Below are 18,600 nucleotides of genomic sequence, written 5' to 3'. Positions count from 1 at the left end.
GTCGTGTTTTAATCAGAGTCGTCTTATATTCGGGCCAATACGGTACTTTAACACTGATTGTATTTATATTTATTCAAATCAGATTTTATAATGGATATATTATATTGTACAATATGGGATTGGTTGTATTTATAACAATATGTTATTTAGTACAAGTTATTTTTGATAAGTGTACACTTCAACTCACTGGACCTGTTTTGATACAGGCCAGGTGTCGATGGCGAGCCAGAAGGCCCAGTCAGGCACGAGAGCCTGAGGAAACTTGGAGAAACAGACCAAGTGTGGACCTCGCTTTGTCCTGTTCTGCCCTGCGCTGTTCTACTCTGCCCTGGTCAGGCTGGTAGGATACATCACACTGCAGCTGCCCTCGTTCTGCCCCCACAACTCATTCACAGGCCACTTGCAACCATAACATCCCCTTCCCCAATTTGGATTTCCCTCTGGACGCTCACAAGTGGGACCTGAACTGGTTGTTTTTCCCACCTGACACACGGATCCCTATTCGTGTGGTTTTTCGGTGGACAATGACGCGCTGCATTGTGTGACGCATGCGTGTATATAGGTTTTTGTCGAATGTTCATTTGTTTCCTATAATTATCAACTTATTGTTTGTGTTCTTTGTCTGTTGTTTGTTTGTCTATTTGCACAAATTATAAAGGGTACCATCACTTCCAACCAATCTGCGTTCAGTCTTTTACTCTCCACTCCGAGAACCAACGGAGCCTTCTGATCGGATCACAGCCTAAAATAAAAAAAGTTACATGCAGGCTACACTTTTCTCATGAGAGCTGTGGACACTGTCATCTACTTAACAATTCACAACAGACTGGATTCCACCCTGTTAGAAACACCCATCCCCACCTGCTGTTGTGATATAAACCCGACTCACATATCAGTGGTTTCTTGCTCTCTGTACCCTCAAAATCATCAGACAAATGGAGCTGTCGAAGAAGCATCATACACTATTCTTTTGCGGATGCACTGATTTATGTAAATTTAGTTTATGTAACTGGATTTATTCTTCCCACCATCCTTTGTTCCATTTCGTTACCTGAAAAAATTGCAATAACAGCCTTGATATTTCCTATGTTTGAATGTGCACAACACCATATATTCAAGGAAAAGTAGGATTTAAACAGCTTTCACGTTGTTTATAGAATGAAGTAGAACAATATACTCACCCAGAAGGGTTTTCTGATCCGAACAGTGCTTCGGGAGAAATTTAGATCCAAAATCGAGTGGCAGACATCCGTATAGGTCTAGCACACTGGGCATTTGTATAGCCGCTCCTAAAACGGCTTTAATCGTCCAAAAACTCATGAGTTTCATCAATATTTCATCATGGTTCGCTCATGCCACTCCTCCACCACAGCCCGGTGTCGAGATAAATGTTTTTGTTGTTTTGTTGACCTCTGAACTGAAAGCTTTGTTTATTCTTTGTCTCTGCGCTCGCCTTTCGATGTGCTCTTCATCTGTATACTCTGGCTTAAAACTGTAAGGACACCCTTCACATTCAAAGTTCTCGTCCACAACATCTTCATCTGACAGATATTCTTCCATTTTGCACTAAACTGGACTGGAAGAAGAAAGTTGTTCTGTCGCCTCCGGTTGCCCCTGAAACAATGAACCTGTCAAAGTAGCCTCACACAGTCTTTTCCACTGAGCTGGTGAAGCTTCCTCTTCCAGGTCCTTGATGCCATGGGTTACCTCTTTATCAAGATGAGCATGAAGAAGTCGAACATCATCTGTAAATGGCAAGAGCTTGGGAGCATTGAATTTGGCCTCCCTGAGGTCCCTCCAGTCATGACCTGACACGTACACGCCCCAGTGACTTTCATAAATTGTGGAAAATGCACGGTACCGGTCTGCTTCGGCATGATCCATGACCTGCAGTGCTTCAGCTCTCAAGTACTTTGCCACATTGTTCAATCCAAAACCCAATTAACTATAAGGACTTGCAATTTCTGACCTTGATGTCGTTTCATCAAAACTGACGACATGACGAGCAACCTTAATGGTCTCCTTGAAATTTTCAGGGCTTACTAAGTCTTGGATGGTCTTCATAGTTGTTATCAGTCTTGCTGCCTTTATCATCCTACCAAGATTCCTCAGCTGTTGTGTGACATTCTTGTTATTGCCAAATGTGTCAGTACCACTTTCCATGACTTTGTTCAATAAATGGCAGCCAAAACCCCTGATTGCTGGATCGGTTTTCACAATATCACTGATATCATCATGACGCATGCTCTTGGCCAGATCGTTAAACATTCCAGGCGTGTCTGAAGGTGAAGGCTGTTCAACAGAGCAAGTGGCCAGCACTCGAGTTTTAGACAGCGTTTTCTGTGCTCCTTTCTCAGATGGTCATTTTCTGAGGTGTTTCCACAATAGCTTTCTTGAAAAAAGGCCAAGGCAGTGCGCACAGTGTACATATTTTTTTCTTGGAACTATGTGCTCTGGGTCACTTCTTTGCGATGAGGCTACCATGTCCACTCTTGAGTACAGATGCATGATGGTGAAAGTTGCCACTGCTTCTAAGAAAATTCAAATGACTTTTTCTTTCCTTTGAACCCTTGTTGTAACTTAAAGCCTTGGCAACTTCGGCCACACTACTGTGATGACGCTCCAGATGGTCTTGCACATTCAGTTACTGATTTTTCACAAACTTGGCAGTACTAGTACTGTTTTTTTGTCACATATCCGGGCCCCATCTGACTTTTTGGAGACTTCAGAAACAGACACAGGACAAGGTAGTGGTGTCTCACCTTCTTTCTAACCAGGAGGACTTTTAGATGTGGCAGGGATGCTGCTGCTTCTTATTTTCCGTGAAGCCGGGGCTCTGCTATTTGATGACACTGCATCACCTTTCTTTGTGGTCCTCTTTATTTTTTTCCTCTGTGTGAAGAATTATTCACTTCCACTCAAATCATCTGTGCTGTCCTCATATTCATCTTTAGTCGGTTTGTATTCGTTTCCCATATCTACACTGGAGGAGTCCCATTCTGATTCATCACCCAACTGATCCACTGCGGCATCTGACTCCAACTCGTCTGAAGAACAGCCCACTGCTGACTCATCTTGCTTTTCAACGGTTTTCTGCTGGCGCTGTCTTGAAGTCTTCTGTTGTCAGTGCCTGCTCAGCTGTTTTGTTGTCCTCGTATGCGGTAAAACAAAGACAGAGAAACTTCTGAGTGAAAGTTCTCCTTCAGCCAAGTCACAATATGTGATTTGTCAGAGCATGTGAAGACCTCACGGTGAGTTCTAAACAACTACCATACTGCAGAACTAAGCATTATTATTCTGAACCTGTTCTGGTCTCACCTTGTCACAGGGGTCTCGGCAGGATGAGAAACCTTCCACAGCAGCTGGAGGAGTGATGCGAGCAGAGTCTGTAGGCTGCGCCATGGGAACAGTAGACTTTTCCACCAAAGCACTGTCAGGCGAAGTTGTCGGCAGACACTCTGTAAGCGTCTATAAAATAAAACGCAAAAACGTGTTCTCCAATAGAAAGGGGGTGTGCCCTGAGCCGTAAAGTCTTAAAGCTATGGGGCTTTAAAGGATGAGTACGGTTTAAACAGCTTTCACGTTGTTTATAAAATGAAGTGAAGGCTTTTCTGATCCAAACGGTGCTTTGGGAGAAATTTAGATCCAAAATCGAGCGGCGGCCATCCATATACGTCTAGCAGACAGGGCATGGGCAACGTCGCTCCTAAAATGGAGCTCTACTTCATTCTATAAACGACGTGAAAGCTGTTTAAACCGTACTTATCAGGCGCGGGGGGGGGGGGGGGGGGGGGGGGGGTGGGGGGGAGACACACAACTTATATACAAATTCACAATACAAAACAGTGTTGTCGACATACCACACGCAACCAAGAACAATCCCAAACCCCAATCTAGACAACACCAAAACAGAGCCGACAACCAACACAAAAACGGACAGAACCAGAAGCGATACATATATATATATATATATATATATATATATATATATATATATATATATATATATATATATATATATATATATATATATACGTATATATATATATATAGGTTATGAATCTAAGGGTGGCTAAACAATGTTATATCATGATGTGACGCATGCCGTAAAGCAGTCCGCACATTTGGAGCTTTTTAGTGTGCAGGGTTCCTACCACCCTCCTCACAGCTGCTCAGTCCAAGTGAAGCAATACTGACGCCCTCAGCCCGTGACAGAGGGTCATTCAACTAGTTGTAAGTTGATGTATCATCACAAAAGACATTAAAATGTTTTATTATGGTTGAAAAGTTCCTTAGTGTCGCTTTAAGCAGGAGGTGTCAGAAAAGTTGCCACAGAGAACCGCTTGTGGCGGCCAAGTGTTCATAGCGACATTGCTTTTTGATCCTCGGATGTCGACTCCTCCATGTCATTGTGAAGCAGAATTGACCAAGCGTTGGATTGTTTACCCACTAATAGGAAACATGAGTGAGGATTAGACCGTTGGGAGACAGGTTAGACTGTCATGAGACAGGTTAGTTTTACCCTACTGATGATGTGTTGTTGCAATTACTAATTTGGCCGCAAATTAGCAATTGGTGCACACCAATTTTTTCAATTTTTAGTATTTCGTGGCCACAATTTAATTTTTGGTTTTTTTGCCATGTCATGTCTGGGGCTCCGTACATTAGAGCACAATAACAAAAACGAAAACTGAAACTGTCTTTTTCTTGTCAATGATTTGGCTTTATTACTTTATGATTAAACATTTCAAGCAAACCAACAATGATGGTGTTGCACCAAAACAAAATGGATCAAAAAACAAATAGAATCTTTCCTGAAGACACTTCCAGTGTGTGTACATTTTAACAGTTCAATCTGTGAAGAGGAGCATCGAGCACTAATGCTTTATGGGGCGCCGAATGTAAAATTTCACTTACTGTGTAATTGGTCACACTTTTCTCACATTTAGATCACTTTTCTCACATTTAGCTCGTTTTTATTTCATTTGTAAATGTATATCTAAATGTTAAATCTAAATGTTACATCTAAATGATAAATGTAAATGTTAAATCTAAATCTAAATGTTAAATCTAAATCTAAATGTTAAATCTAAATGTTAAATATAAATCTAAATGCTAAATCTAAATCTAAATGGTAAATCTAAACCTAAATGTTAAATCTAAATGTTAAATCTAAATGTTAAATCTATATCTAAATGCTAAATCTAAATCTAAATGGTAAATCTAAACCTAAATGTTAAATCTAAATCTAAATCTAAATGTTAAATCTAAATCTAAATGTTAAATCTAAATGTTAAATCTAAATGTTAAATCTATATCTAAATGCTAAATCTAAATCTAAATGGTAAATCTAAACCTAAATGTTAAATCTAAATCTAAATCTAAATCTAAATGCTAAATCTAAATGTTAAATCTAAATGTTAAAGCTATAGTGCGTAACTTTTAAATGTCTATGAACGTCCGTTTTAGCCAAGCCACTACTAGTGGAGATGACAAAATGCTGATTAAGCCGATTGGCTCCTCTAACATGTCGCGGGATTTTTCAGTATATATAATTATTGCTTTGCGTGTCGACCGGCGACATTCCCGCGCTGGCGCGCAGGAAATTACGCATTTTACGTCAAAGCAAGAAGGGAGGGGGAGGACGCGTGGAGGGTCTCATAGCAACAGGCTCAGCTCACAGTCTCAGGCAGACCGAGGAAGCCACATGCGACTTCAGGGTTCAGTCCGGGCGCCCCGCCCGCGCTAAGTTGTGCAGCACCCGGACAACGGAGGAAAAAAAAAAAACCTCTCAGACGGCGAACACCGGCAGCATTAGCAGCATTAGCGGCGTTAGCAGCCAGCAGCGTTAGCAGCAACACCACACGCTACCCCCCACCCCACTGCCAAACTCTTTTCCTGTAGGAAACACTGTACTTTGTGTGTAACACTTCGTTTTTCATCAAGAAGCTACTGGAGACCAACGGACAACAAATGATTTCTGCTGACTACCACTGGGTCTTTTCATCCACTAACCTGTCAGTTACAAATTAGCAGGCACCTTGTCTCCCGTTTTAATAAGCTATTTACATTTCTGTGGCAAAAAAAAAGAAAACAATAATTACCTCTTCGAAAGAATCCATCTTTTTTTTCACCAGCTGTCCTTATTCACGCAGAATAAAAACCGTTTCCAACTGTGATTCGCGCTGTGGAAACGCGAATCACCGTGGCAGATTGGGAAGAGGAGGGAGGGGGGGCACTGGGGACACCCGAGCGTACGTCATATGGAAGCGCCGGCTTTATTGTTGTAACAACGCAGAATTCCGCTAGAGGGCGACCAAAGTTACGCACTATAGCTTTAAATCTAAATGTTTAGAAATTATGCAAAGTAGGCAGGTCTTCCACGCCTCTAGCAGGAGCCTCAGATCACGAAGCCCCGCCCACAGCAGCAGCGGGGAAGAGACAGAGACATGGCGGGCGAACTCCCATCTGGCGAGTTAGAGAGAGCGGTAATGGCCGGTGTACGGGCTGCTCTTCAAAGTCTTGCTCCACAGGTTCCTTCTACATCACAAACGGTAAGTGATTCACAGCAAACATTTTTCAATGCTATGTTTGAAAAACGTAACTCCGTGTCACCACTACTTAGCGCAGCGTTTGGCAATATGGCTGCCCGCTTGCCAAATGATATCTGACCCGCCAGACGATTTTGAAAATCTGAGGCACCTGTTTCGCGGAGGCAGTAACATCGTTCATTAACTTTTATCCAGCTCGTCCTAAACTGCCTCAATTGCCCGTTTGAAAACCTCTGCGTGCTGGCAGCAAGCTATAGCTTAGCTACCAGCATCTCGTCAACTGTTAGCTTAGCTGTTAGCCACCTCACACAGCCTGGATCAAGTTGCCCGTCGTTTAGCGGGTACCAGTAGCAACAGTGACCATGCTGTGCTGTCAGTGATGTTAAAATATAATCTCCAAGCAGCTGACATTAGCTTGATTGCAAGCAAAGGTTGCCTGGTAAAGATCTTTACAAAATCAAATTCTACCGCGGGTCCAGGACTTAAGCTACATATGCTAAAATCTCAAATATGTTGATGTGTTGAGATCCACAGTGTCACCTGTGCTGAACTCAGAGAAATCTGACAGCCTGTACAGCGCCTTTATTTGAGACTGAACACTAATTTCTGTTTCGAGAAAAACATGAGTGAACTCCACTAATGTTAATAAAAAAAATTAATTAAAGCTGAATATATTATTTGCACACCGGAGAACTTTCGCCTCACAGTGGTGAACACGAAGTATTGCACCTCCATACAGCAGTGCAATTACAGTAACAAATTGAAGACATACTATAAATGTCTCTTAACATGATGTGTATATATTTACATTTAAAACTTTAGTGACTAATCATAATTTCCATATGATCCACTTCTCCAAGTTGTCTTGGAGTTGATTCTTTTATTGATAAGTGGACATTTAGTGTAGTGATTTGAAACACAGTGTAGAAAGAGATGTCAACTAATGCAGGTTCATAAGTAATTAAGTACTTGAAATTGGATAATTACTTTGGCCCAGTCTACTTACCTTGTGTTCAGGACAGGGGCTCTTCCGCCACACCTGACATTTGAAATATGGCCCTTTGTTTCAGGTTTCCACACCACAGATGCCTCTGGCGGGGCCCTCACATGCACCAAGCTTTGCCACTACCACCACGTCATTGAGATCAGTAAGTAAAGCTGTCCTATGTGGCCAAAAAATGTGATGTAGGGCACACTGGAAATGAGAATACTGGTTGTGTGCCAATCAGGATAGCTGTTGGCAAATTTTACACACTTTACACCTTTTTTTTTTTTCCAGGGTGATGATACCTTCATCTCCAAAGAGGAAATTGAAGATTTACTGAAGCTGGGAATAACATATACTGAAGTGGCTTCGGTCCTGAGGATCTCCAGACCCACACTGTACAAGCTGATGCGGGCATACGGGATAAGGCACACAAAATTTTCAGAGATTTCTGATCAGGAATTGGATGAAACCATCAAGGACATAAAGGCAGAGCATCCTCACGTAGGAGAGGTTATGCTAAAAGGACATTTGCGTGCAAGAAACATTGTGGTGCAAAGACACCGTCTTAGAGCCTCTGTGAGAAGGGTCGATGACGCTGGCGTTCATTCCAGAAGAACAGTAACGGTGCGAAGACGAGTGTACACTGTACCTTGTCCAAAATACATATGGCACATTGACGGCAACCATAAACTCATTAGGTGGAAACTAGCTGTACATGCCGCAATGGATGGATACAGCAGAATGTTGACCTTTCTGCAGTGTTCGAACAACAACCGAGCTGAAACTGTTCAGGACCTCTTCAATGCAGCCATCAGTGAATTTGGTCGACCGCTTCACATCAGAACCGATCAAGGCGGGGAGAATGTCCGGATATGGGAAGACATGAGACTCCACAGAGGTGAAAATTCTGCGTTGACTGGAAGCTCGGTCCATAATCAGCGAACTGAACGATTCAATCGGGACTTGAACAAAAACTGTCGTGATGTCTTTGCACCTATTTTCTATGAGCTTGAGTCAATGGAGACCTTGGATGTGGACAATGAATCTGATTTGTTTTGTCTTCATTTTGTTTACATCCCCAGGGTAAATCGCACATTAGAAGAGTTCAAAGCTGCATTTAACCATCATACAATTTCCTCTGAAGGGAACAGAACCCCAGCTCAGCTTTTCACACTAGACAGACATCTCCTGACACTAAACTTCCCACAAACTGCAACCAATGAAAGGACAGTGGATACAGTGGCAACATCTCACACACGCATTCCTTCTGCCCTCTTAACCAACAGGACTTGCAAGAACTTGTTGTGGCCAGTGAACCCCCTTGAAAATGATGGGAAACAAGGGAAAAACAATACTATCGCAGAGTCCAAGAACTTTGTGTTCCACAAACTTGTGGCAGTGTAATTTTTATTCAACAGCAGCAGACGCAACAGTCTAAATGTAACAAGAACAGAGGTGTACATCTTTTGTAAATAGTTACTGATATTATTTGTTAACTCTTCACATGAATAAAACATTAAACATCAGAAACTTCTCAGTGTACTTTGTGTTAATGATTTTTTTTTTCACATGCATGTTCTTTTTTTGTCTGCAGACTACACTGCACTAAAATGGCCCCATTCATGAGAGCTACCACGAAACAGTAGTCAAAAGCATCGTCATCTGCCAGATTCTTGTCATTAACAAAGAGCTGAAGCTCATTTTGAGCATGTGTGAGCAACTGGGAAGCATTTTGTCTCGTCATGAATAAAAACCAGTTTTGGGCTGGGACTAAATCCAATTGGCAGGCATTTTGCTGCTTCCCGTTGCAAAAGCCAAAGACGTGTCCGAGATTTACTGTCTGGATGAATGCCTTTTCATCTTCAGTGAGGTCCTGGTGTGTAGGCGTTCCTCCACCTCCTTATCTACCAAAGGGTGAAAAAAGGTACGAAATAAAACATATCAACATTACATAAGTACATGAATGCAAAAAAGCAGTCACAATCGAGTAATGCACAAAGAAAGAGAATGCACTCAGTTTCAGTTATCTAATAAATGAAATGTCGATAATGTGATATTGTTTTATCACATTATATGCTGTTACTATATTGGCTTCCAGGACCCCCCCCCCCCTTACCAGCTCAAAAACTAGTGCAACAGTCTGTCCATTCAGCACTGTTTTCAGAGCTCTGCGTCAGTGGTCATAAAATTCATTACACTTATTTTGGAGGAAAACAATTTGACGAAATGCCTCTTCATGTGTTCACTGCTGTCAGTTAACGCTGGGTTCACACTGGATGCGTTGCGTCTACTGAACGGAATCACCGAAGCACTGTGATTCACACCGCCTGCCGCGCCTCTGCAGTCCGCTGGAGGAGGTTGCCAGATCCGTTGCTGTCCCCCACAAACAATATGAAACACGTTTAGCTCAATAGAAAGCAGCCCAAACCACCATCTCGGTTGAAAATGCACATTAAAACCATAAAAACCGTATCTGTTGGTGATAAAAAAACTCTCCTCAAACAACATAACCATTTCATCAACCCTGTCAGACATGTTCAAGAAGCTTAATTTCGCAGAAACTCGCCCAATCTGGCAACACAGAGCTGCTCCGGTCAGAGAGCTGTCATGTGCCATTTTGGAGTCATTTGACTTTCCTGCCGTGACGAAGTACAAAAACCGTTCATCTTGCGAATGCGTATAATGACTACATCACGTTGTTTGTTCTGCATTCTACCAGAAGAAGTAAATAATAAATAGAAAATTAAGGCAAAAACAAGACAGATTTTATTTTGAAATCACTTATTTTGGAACACATATCGCATTTCCTTCCGGCACCCGACCTGCTTCTGTCTGGATTGATCGGTAGGGCTCCAGCGTCTGGAAAAATAGGATCCTTGCAGAAAGATACCGGAGCTCTGCAAGGGCTCTGCAAGGGCTCTGTCACGTGAAAGCGATCGGTGTGAGCCACAGCATTAAATTTAATGACTACGGATTAGCTGCAGTGTCTGTTCCGCAGCCAGAATGGATCCAGTGTGAACCCGGCGTAAGGGTTCTGGTCAGAATTCCAGTTTCTGAAATATTGGGAATAACCCGTTTACATGCCTGAGCAGAGAGTTACCCCTGGATACATGGTAATTGTAATCAATTGGAATATTCCCATCTAAATCACAATGCATCATGACAAACCCTGGAGGCGACTGATAAAAGCTGTAGTATTCCTACTACTAAGAGTATTGGTCTATTTTTTTATAATTAAGCAAAATTAGTGTTTGTCATGGAAAAATGTTGAAATAATTACATCCATTTACCTTGAACAGAGAGGAGGAACTCTCTGAACTTAACCACCATTAACTCCTCCCTTGGTCTTCTATTACTCCCAAGAACAGAGTAGCTGGGTTTTAGGAGGGCAGCCACAACATCCGCTGCGACTTCGCCACATTCTGTTTTTTTCCAAAAGAGCCCTGAAGCTGGAATGGTTTCTCAGCAGTGGTAAAACCTGTAAAATCACAAACAAAAGTCCATTCCAAGCCAGACACAGACACAGACAGACAGACACACACAGACACACACTCCTGCACAGTAGAATGCTATTACAGTAACATACAAGTCTCAACTTACCTCATAGTGCTTCAAACCCTCAACCAACTGATCTAGGCAGGCCTGGCGTTGCTATGAGTACATGGAAACGTATTGCACTCTGCACAAATGCATCTCTGTTCTCCATGTCCACTTGGTGTGGAAGACCCTCAATGTGATGCCTCCACGAGTCACAGTATTCCATTGCTTGCTCCAGTTCATCACTGGATGCTTGCTTGATGAACCTCCAAGTGCATAATGAAACACAGACGCACACACCACAATTCAAATAATACCTCAGACAGTAGGTATCAACTGAACAAAATGGCATCAATCACACCATCATACCTTCTTCAGGGCCTCTCTCAGTTCCCTGTCAGCAATGTCATCTGGAGTGACATTCATCTGAAAAAAGTTTCCGGTCATCAGGTAGTCCACCACCAAAGGAGAAAGGAGGGCTGGAGGCTCACCACCCTGGACTATAATGGTTGACATCATCCGTCCAATCGTGTTGTACACTCCATTCTGAACATATGAAATGTTCAATTTTGGAATGAAGCCATTCGGAGACTCTAAAAGGAAAGGCAAAACAGAATTACACATTGAATAAAGACACCCATTCGTGGTGCTGTTTGAGTGATGGATGTTTTAACTGTTGACATAGTACCACTATAGTATTCTAATGAATTGAAAGTGTTGACGGACAAAGATATATTGTTTTGTATGATAAGATAATAGCAGTGATGCGAAGGGGCATGATTACATAAGTATTTCTTCTTCCTACTCCTGGTTGTTCATGTGAAAGACGCGGGCACATATGGTGATGACTCTTTCATACTGTTTATGTAATTATATGTAATATATATGTAATATATATTTATATATTTATATATTTATATAATAATATATTTGTAATATATATATATATATATATACTGAAAATACCATTAAATTGAAATAGATTATTTGTAAGAGGAGAGAAAAAAAACTAAGTACTGGTACCTTAGACTCAACTGAACTATTTGGCCTAAAGAATCCTAAACCCAAGAGTTCAACACAATCTTTAATATATTTGTCACTGAACATCAGGAGGAAATCTTTCCATGCTACCTTGATGATGCAATCTAACTTAGTTACAACAGGCAGTGTTCCTATTGATGATAGTCTGTATCATTTACTATGCCTCGTTCTGCTTTGTGCTGCCCACAGTCAATTGAGCTCATGGAGGTCACAACAGCACACTTTTATGATTGCGACTGTGTTTTTTTTTTTTTTAAATATCAATGTATTTCAACCAAATATAAGACGAGATGTATGTTGTTTAACAGATACAGTAATCTGCTGTAACTGGGCCCTCATTAAATTAAGGCATTAAGGGGGGGGGGGGGGGTGGGGGGGGGGGGGGGGGGGGGGGGGGGAATAATGCAGGAATACTACAACTTCATTCCTCTGTGTGCTGTAAGAAAAGGTCTGGACACTCAATGAAGACTAGAGATGCTCCATCAGTAAGCAGGTATAGGATGCTGCCTAAAATCACTATTTTTGAAAATCTGCTGTGAAATGAGGCATTTAGGCTGCAAAAATCATTAAGGAAAAGCACACAAAATACTGGAGGAAATAATACGTTTTTGAAGGGCATTATAAAAAAAAACAAAAAAAACACAAAGTAATACATTGTACAAATTGTGTACACTTATGAAAAAAAGGATTACCTTCAAATGCTCCACTGTCTTTAAAGATAGCCTTCCCAAGTAGATGGAAGAATTCTCGTCTGGGGCCTCCAAGGTCTTCTGCTTCCTCGGTGGTGTCTTCATCGCTCGCAAAAGTGACATAGAGCATATCAGTGCTGTCAGCGAATCGACGTCTGCTAAATTGTCGGAGGGCAGTTGTCCACACATTTGCTCGGCTGATGTAGATTGGTCTGTAGGCTGTTGTGACCACTCTGTCACTGTGTGCCTGCACTATTCCTCTGATTTCTTCTGTGGTCAAAGTTTCTGAAGACCTTCAAAACAAAAATAAATGTACATTTCAACAAACCTGATGCTGCTTTATAAAGATTTACCACGTCTGAATTTCTCACCAATCCTTGTTTTTCACTGACCTATTAGCATACGCTGTATCCTGTAAGGATTGCTCAGGTCCTTCGAGACTGCGTCTGATGGCCTCCTCAATGACTTCATCTTCATCAACATCAATAGGACTAGAAATAAGCCACAGGGGGAAAAAAACAAGGTGAATAACAAGGAAAAAAAAGGGACCAACATTAAGAAAACTTATCTGTGAAATTATGACTACTTATACATGAAATCTGCAAAGTGAGCAGCCTCATTTGGCCCTTGCAGTAATTCTTCTGCATCATCACTTGGATCACTGGCAGGAACAGCTTCGCGTGTCTGATTGAGTTCCCTCTGGGTAGTAGATGGTGCCATTCTTTGTCTCACTAAACAGACAAAAACAATTCAGTAGGGTGGATTATTGATATATTTCTCAATTCTAACTTAGTATATTTGCATATGAAGCTAATAAAAAGTATCAACATATTTTTTGGTGTTGGTGTCTCAATAAATCAGAAGACAACTGTCAGATATTTTATTTATTTATTTATAGTTATTATATTTATTATATTTAACAGTGTGTGCAAATCCTATGTCACTGACCATTGTGTGCATTTCACAAGGTACATCCTGTGTATTTTGTCACCCCCATTGATGCTATCATAAATACAAAGTCACAAGATTTCTATTACAACATCCCTGCTTGAATTCAAAACCAATCATGTTCACTCCAATGTTGTAGACAAGTGATAAATGCATTGGAGCTTAAGTGTCCCGGATTATACTCATCAACCCTGCCTTTTAAACTTAACCATCAGTCATAAATTCATCACCTTATTAAGATCAGCAATTAGCAGGCTAGTATTTGCAATGATCTTCATACAGATGAAGAGTGTTAGAAGTATTTTGTTTACTTGGTACACACCTCTGCTTCCTTGTAGAGATGAGCTTTCAAAATCACTGTCATCAGACAGCTCCGCCTGCACAGGACTCTGGACAAGGTTTTAAAGCAGAACATTGTTTTTAGTGCCTAATGACTTCTAAAATAAGTGGACCGTGTATAACAATGTTTGCAATTCCTGATACTTTAAACCAATTTGGATGTGTACAGTACATGCTCACCTGTGCTGGAAGTTCCATTCTGCAAGATATACAGACAGGTGCCGGAACAAACAGGGCAACTTCTTTACCACTCCATGGGAAATTGGACGTGAGCCTGGGTTTCATCAGTTTCTTACATCCCTTGATGGTGCTCAAGTAATGAAATGGGAGTATCTGATGCTCTGATAGCCCAAACAGTCCTCTGAAGATAGCTGTAATTTCATTTTTTAGTTGCTCTTCTGACCAGGCTGTGGAGTAAGGCTGGGCAATTTTATCGATTCTGTGATATAAATCGATATTTTTTCCCCCAGAAAGTATTGATCTTTCAGCCGCAAGTATCGATAGATTAAGTCTCATTCAAATCCCGCTTGTTCCGTCCGGCACTCTGCTCGCTGCCACCTCCCCCTGCTCCGTCTGCTTTGCAGGAAGAGCAATTAGGTCAGCCAGCCACTGGTGTCGCTGTAGCACTTCTAGTAAGTTACCCACAGAAGAAGAAAGAGCGTGAAGCATCGAGAAAATGGCCGAGAAATTAACTCCAGCGCCGTCGTGTCTTAAATCTGATGTGTGGGAGCACTTTGGTTTTAAAAAGAAGAAAGAAAGTGTCGATTTGGACAAAAACTTTGCGGTTTGCAAGCTGTGTCACGCAAACGTCAAATACTCAGGAAATACAACCAACTTACGGGCGCACCTCAAACGTCACCACCCGGACAAGGTAATACAAACTGGGGAGCCATCGAAGCTGCGGCTTGACCCAAAACAAACCGTGCTGGACAGCGATGGTGGATGTTCCCACAAGTTTCCATCTACCTCGCCAAGGTCGCAGAAGATTACAGAGGCCATTGCCTACTTTATTTGTCAGGATCTGAGACCTTATTCGGTGGTTGAAAACACAGGATTCAGGCGCATGGTGAATGCAATGGAGCCCCGCTATCCCATTCCGACCCGCGAACACCTCACCAAGGTTTGTGTTCCCAGGCTGTACGCGCAGACAAAGGCACACGTTAAAACCTCCCTGGCCAGAGCGGAGAGAGTTGCCCTGACCTGCGACGGGTGGACTTCACGAACAACTGAAGCGTATGTCACCATCACAGCTCACTTCATCAACGAGAATTGGGAGCTCGTTAATTATGTGCTACAAACAAGGGACATGCCCGAGAGCCACACCGGACACAACCTGGCAGAACATCTGAGAAAAGCCCTCGCTGAGTGGGAAATAACAGAAAAAGATCCAGTAATTGTAACCGACAATGCATCAAATATGACAATAGCAGCAGAGGAGGCACTGTTCACACTTCACGTCAAATGCTACGCTCACACCCTCAATCTGGCAGCACAACGTGCACTCAAAATCCCAGCAGTTGCACGCCTATTGGGACGGGTGAGGCGCATTGTAAATTTCTTCAGGCGAAGCACCACAGCAAGCAACATGCTGAAAATCAAACAGAGACTGCTACAACTACCACAGCACAAGTTGATGACAGACGTGGTCACCAGGTTTGTGTTTTTACTTTTCACTTAGGGCTGGGGATATGGGCAAAGTGTATAGTATAGACCAGGGGTGCTCAATCCTGTTCCTGGAGAGCCCCTATCCAGCATGTTTTAGTTCTCTCCCTGCTTTTACACACCTGAATGCAATGACAGGCTCATCATTGTGTTTTGTTAGGTGCTCGACGATGACACAATAATTGGATTCAGGTGTGTTGAAGCAGGGAGAGAACTAAAACATGCTGGATAGGGGCTCTCCAGGAACAGGACTGAGCACCCCTGGTATAGACAGTAATGTTTTGATATTGTCCTAGTCCATATTGATATATAAAAATACACTTAAATTTAGAGCAGCATTCTTTGCATCCATGCTATCATCTATAAATTTCTACCTTTATTTAACTACAGGTGGAACAGTGCGCACGACATGTTGGAAAGATTCCTCGAGCAACAACCGGCCATCTGCGCAGCATTGCTCTCAAGCGAGGTGAGGAAGTCAGAGAAAGATCTGTGCACACTGACCGAGTCAGACGTGACAACAGCTGAAGAAGTCGTCGGTGCACTGAAGCCCATGAAGGAGGCCACACTGTACATGTCCAAGGAGAAGACCCCCACATTGTCAGTTGTGGCACCCCTTCAGGACACACTGATAAATGGACTGAAGCCAATACAAGGTGAATCTGCAGTCATAGAAGAGATGAAGGCTGCCATGGCTGAGGATCTTCAGAAGAGGTACATCAACCTAAAGGCAACTCTTAATGCATGTTCAGCGATGGATCCAAGATTCAAAAGTCTTCCCTTCCTGACTGACGACGAAAGACGGGACGTCTATGATGGACTGATTGCAGAGGCTGCAAGATTGGGCATGCAGTCAACAGAGGTAAGGCAATGATAACACTGCTGAGTTATAATAGGTATCATATTACCCTGGCAAAAGTATAGGCAAATACTACAATTTTGACAGTTTAAAATGGATAAATAACAAATAGTTGAAAAAAATAAATACTATCATATTGGCCTAAATATAAGACGACTCTGATTATAAGACGATCCCTTTTTTTCAAATATCATTTTGTAAAAATAAAAATATGTTGAAGACAATAAGGTCACTCAAAAAACTAATTTTAATTGTACAATTGGTCTAGGAAAACTCACAACAGAGATAATATTTCATGTGGTTTAAGATCAAGAAATATTACTGCAGAATTAAATAAAAACTATATTCCCTTTCTCAAAATCTGAGGCTGTGACTCAGTGAATAAGCAACAAATAAGAACCTCAAAGGTTCAGTAACTGCATTAGTGAGACAACAACTTTATAACCATCAAATTCAAGTTCTATTCAACTTCATGAACATTAATAATTCAGTCTAATATATCTTGGCAGTTTGGCAGTTGTTTGTTGACTCTGCTGCATTGATTAGCATCAGTTTAAAGTTGGCATCAAAATTTCTCCTCTGTTTGCTCACTTGTCTAGCATTTAAGCTCCTTCGTTCCAGGTCATGCTCCTCCATTTTCATCAGATCACTGTGACCACCACAGGCATCATATGACTGAGGCTTCATTCCCTTTCTGGTCACTGGTATTTTGGCTCCATCTAGCGGCGCAGATGTGTAACGACAACCTAGTCCTTGATTATAGCAAGACTTCATTTTGGAGAATACAGTTTCTGGAAAAAATATTATATTATATTCGGGCCAATACAGTATTATGTTTACAGGTTTGAAGACATAGATATTAAATATAGTACTTAAATATTATTACTCTAAAAGCTAATGAAATTAATTTCATGTTGATCTATTTAATTTAGTTGTCACTCCGGAATGTGAGCAAAGAGGGGACAGCAAACCCCAGTGCTGATGAAGAGGGGATCGCATTGACATCTGGAGAAGAGGGTGTAGGTGATGGAGAGCGATTCGAAGGAGAGAGCAGTCATGGTTAGTATCACCCACTGTCATCCTGTGAGGCACACTGTACTATCTGAACCTTTGTGTTGGAGTTATGGAAAGAACTTAACTAAAATATTTGTTTTTTTATTATTACTTTTGCAGGTCAGCATCATCCACCCAAGAATCCAAGACCATCTTGTCCACTGGCTGTGCTTCTTGGTGAACGATACGGTGGTGCAGCACGACCCAAGGCAAATACCCTAGAGGACGAGGCCAGGGAGCATATGACCGCTACAAGGAGGCAGATCTCTTGGAAGTGAAAGAAGATCCACTGCTCTGGTGGAAGGATCACCAGTATGAGTATCCACTCTTGTCACATCTTGCTAAAAGGTACCTCTGCGTCCCTGGCACCAGCGTCTCCTCAGAGAGGGCCTTCTCCACCGCCGGAGATATCATCACTGCTCAAAGAAGTGCTCTTCTCCCAGAGCACGTCGATCAGATTCTATTCCTGAACAAAAATCTGAGGAGAATGTAGGTCACTTGATCTGTAGTGCGAAAGACTTTCTAGTTAGTGTTCACTTGTATGCCAGGGCCTACAAGCCCTGCGTTGCTTCACTAAGATGGTTACATTTGAAGTTAAATGTGTTCAAATGGCACTTTGTTACTTGAATTATTGGATGTTTTAGAGTAGCCAAGGTACTATGTTTACTGACTGGGTGGCTAGAGGGATACCCTCAGATGTTAAATGTAAAGTTAAAAAAACTGTAAAAGAAACTGTTCAGAACAGGCCACTTGCTACAATTTTCAATGTGCACTGGAATGCTGTTGCACTTTATTTACCTCGCAAAGGCTTGCAAGCCACAGTTTGCACTGTTTCAATAAAAAAGACATTTTCTCACCACGTCTTTGATTCACTTTATGCAGCATTTGCAAGCTGTAGACTCTCTGCCTAGTCAGAGCCATATATTGTGTATT

This window comes from Salarias fasciatus, chromosome 23 (genome assembly GCF_902148845.1).
Source record: "Salarias fasciatus chromosome 23, fSalaFa1.1, whole genome shotgun sequence".
NCBI lineage: Eukaryota > Metazoa > Chordata > Actinopteri > Blenniiformes > Blenniidae > Salarias > Salarias fasciatus.
The sequence above is the reverse complement of the archived record's forward strand: the minus strand, read 5'-3'. Positions refer to the sequence as shown.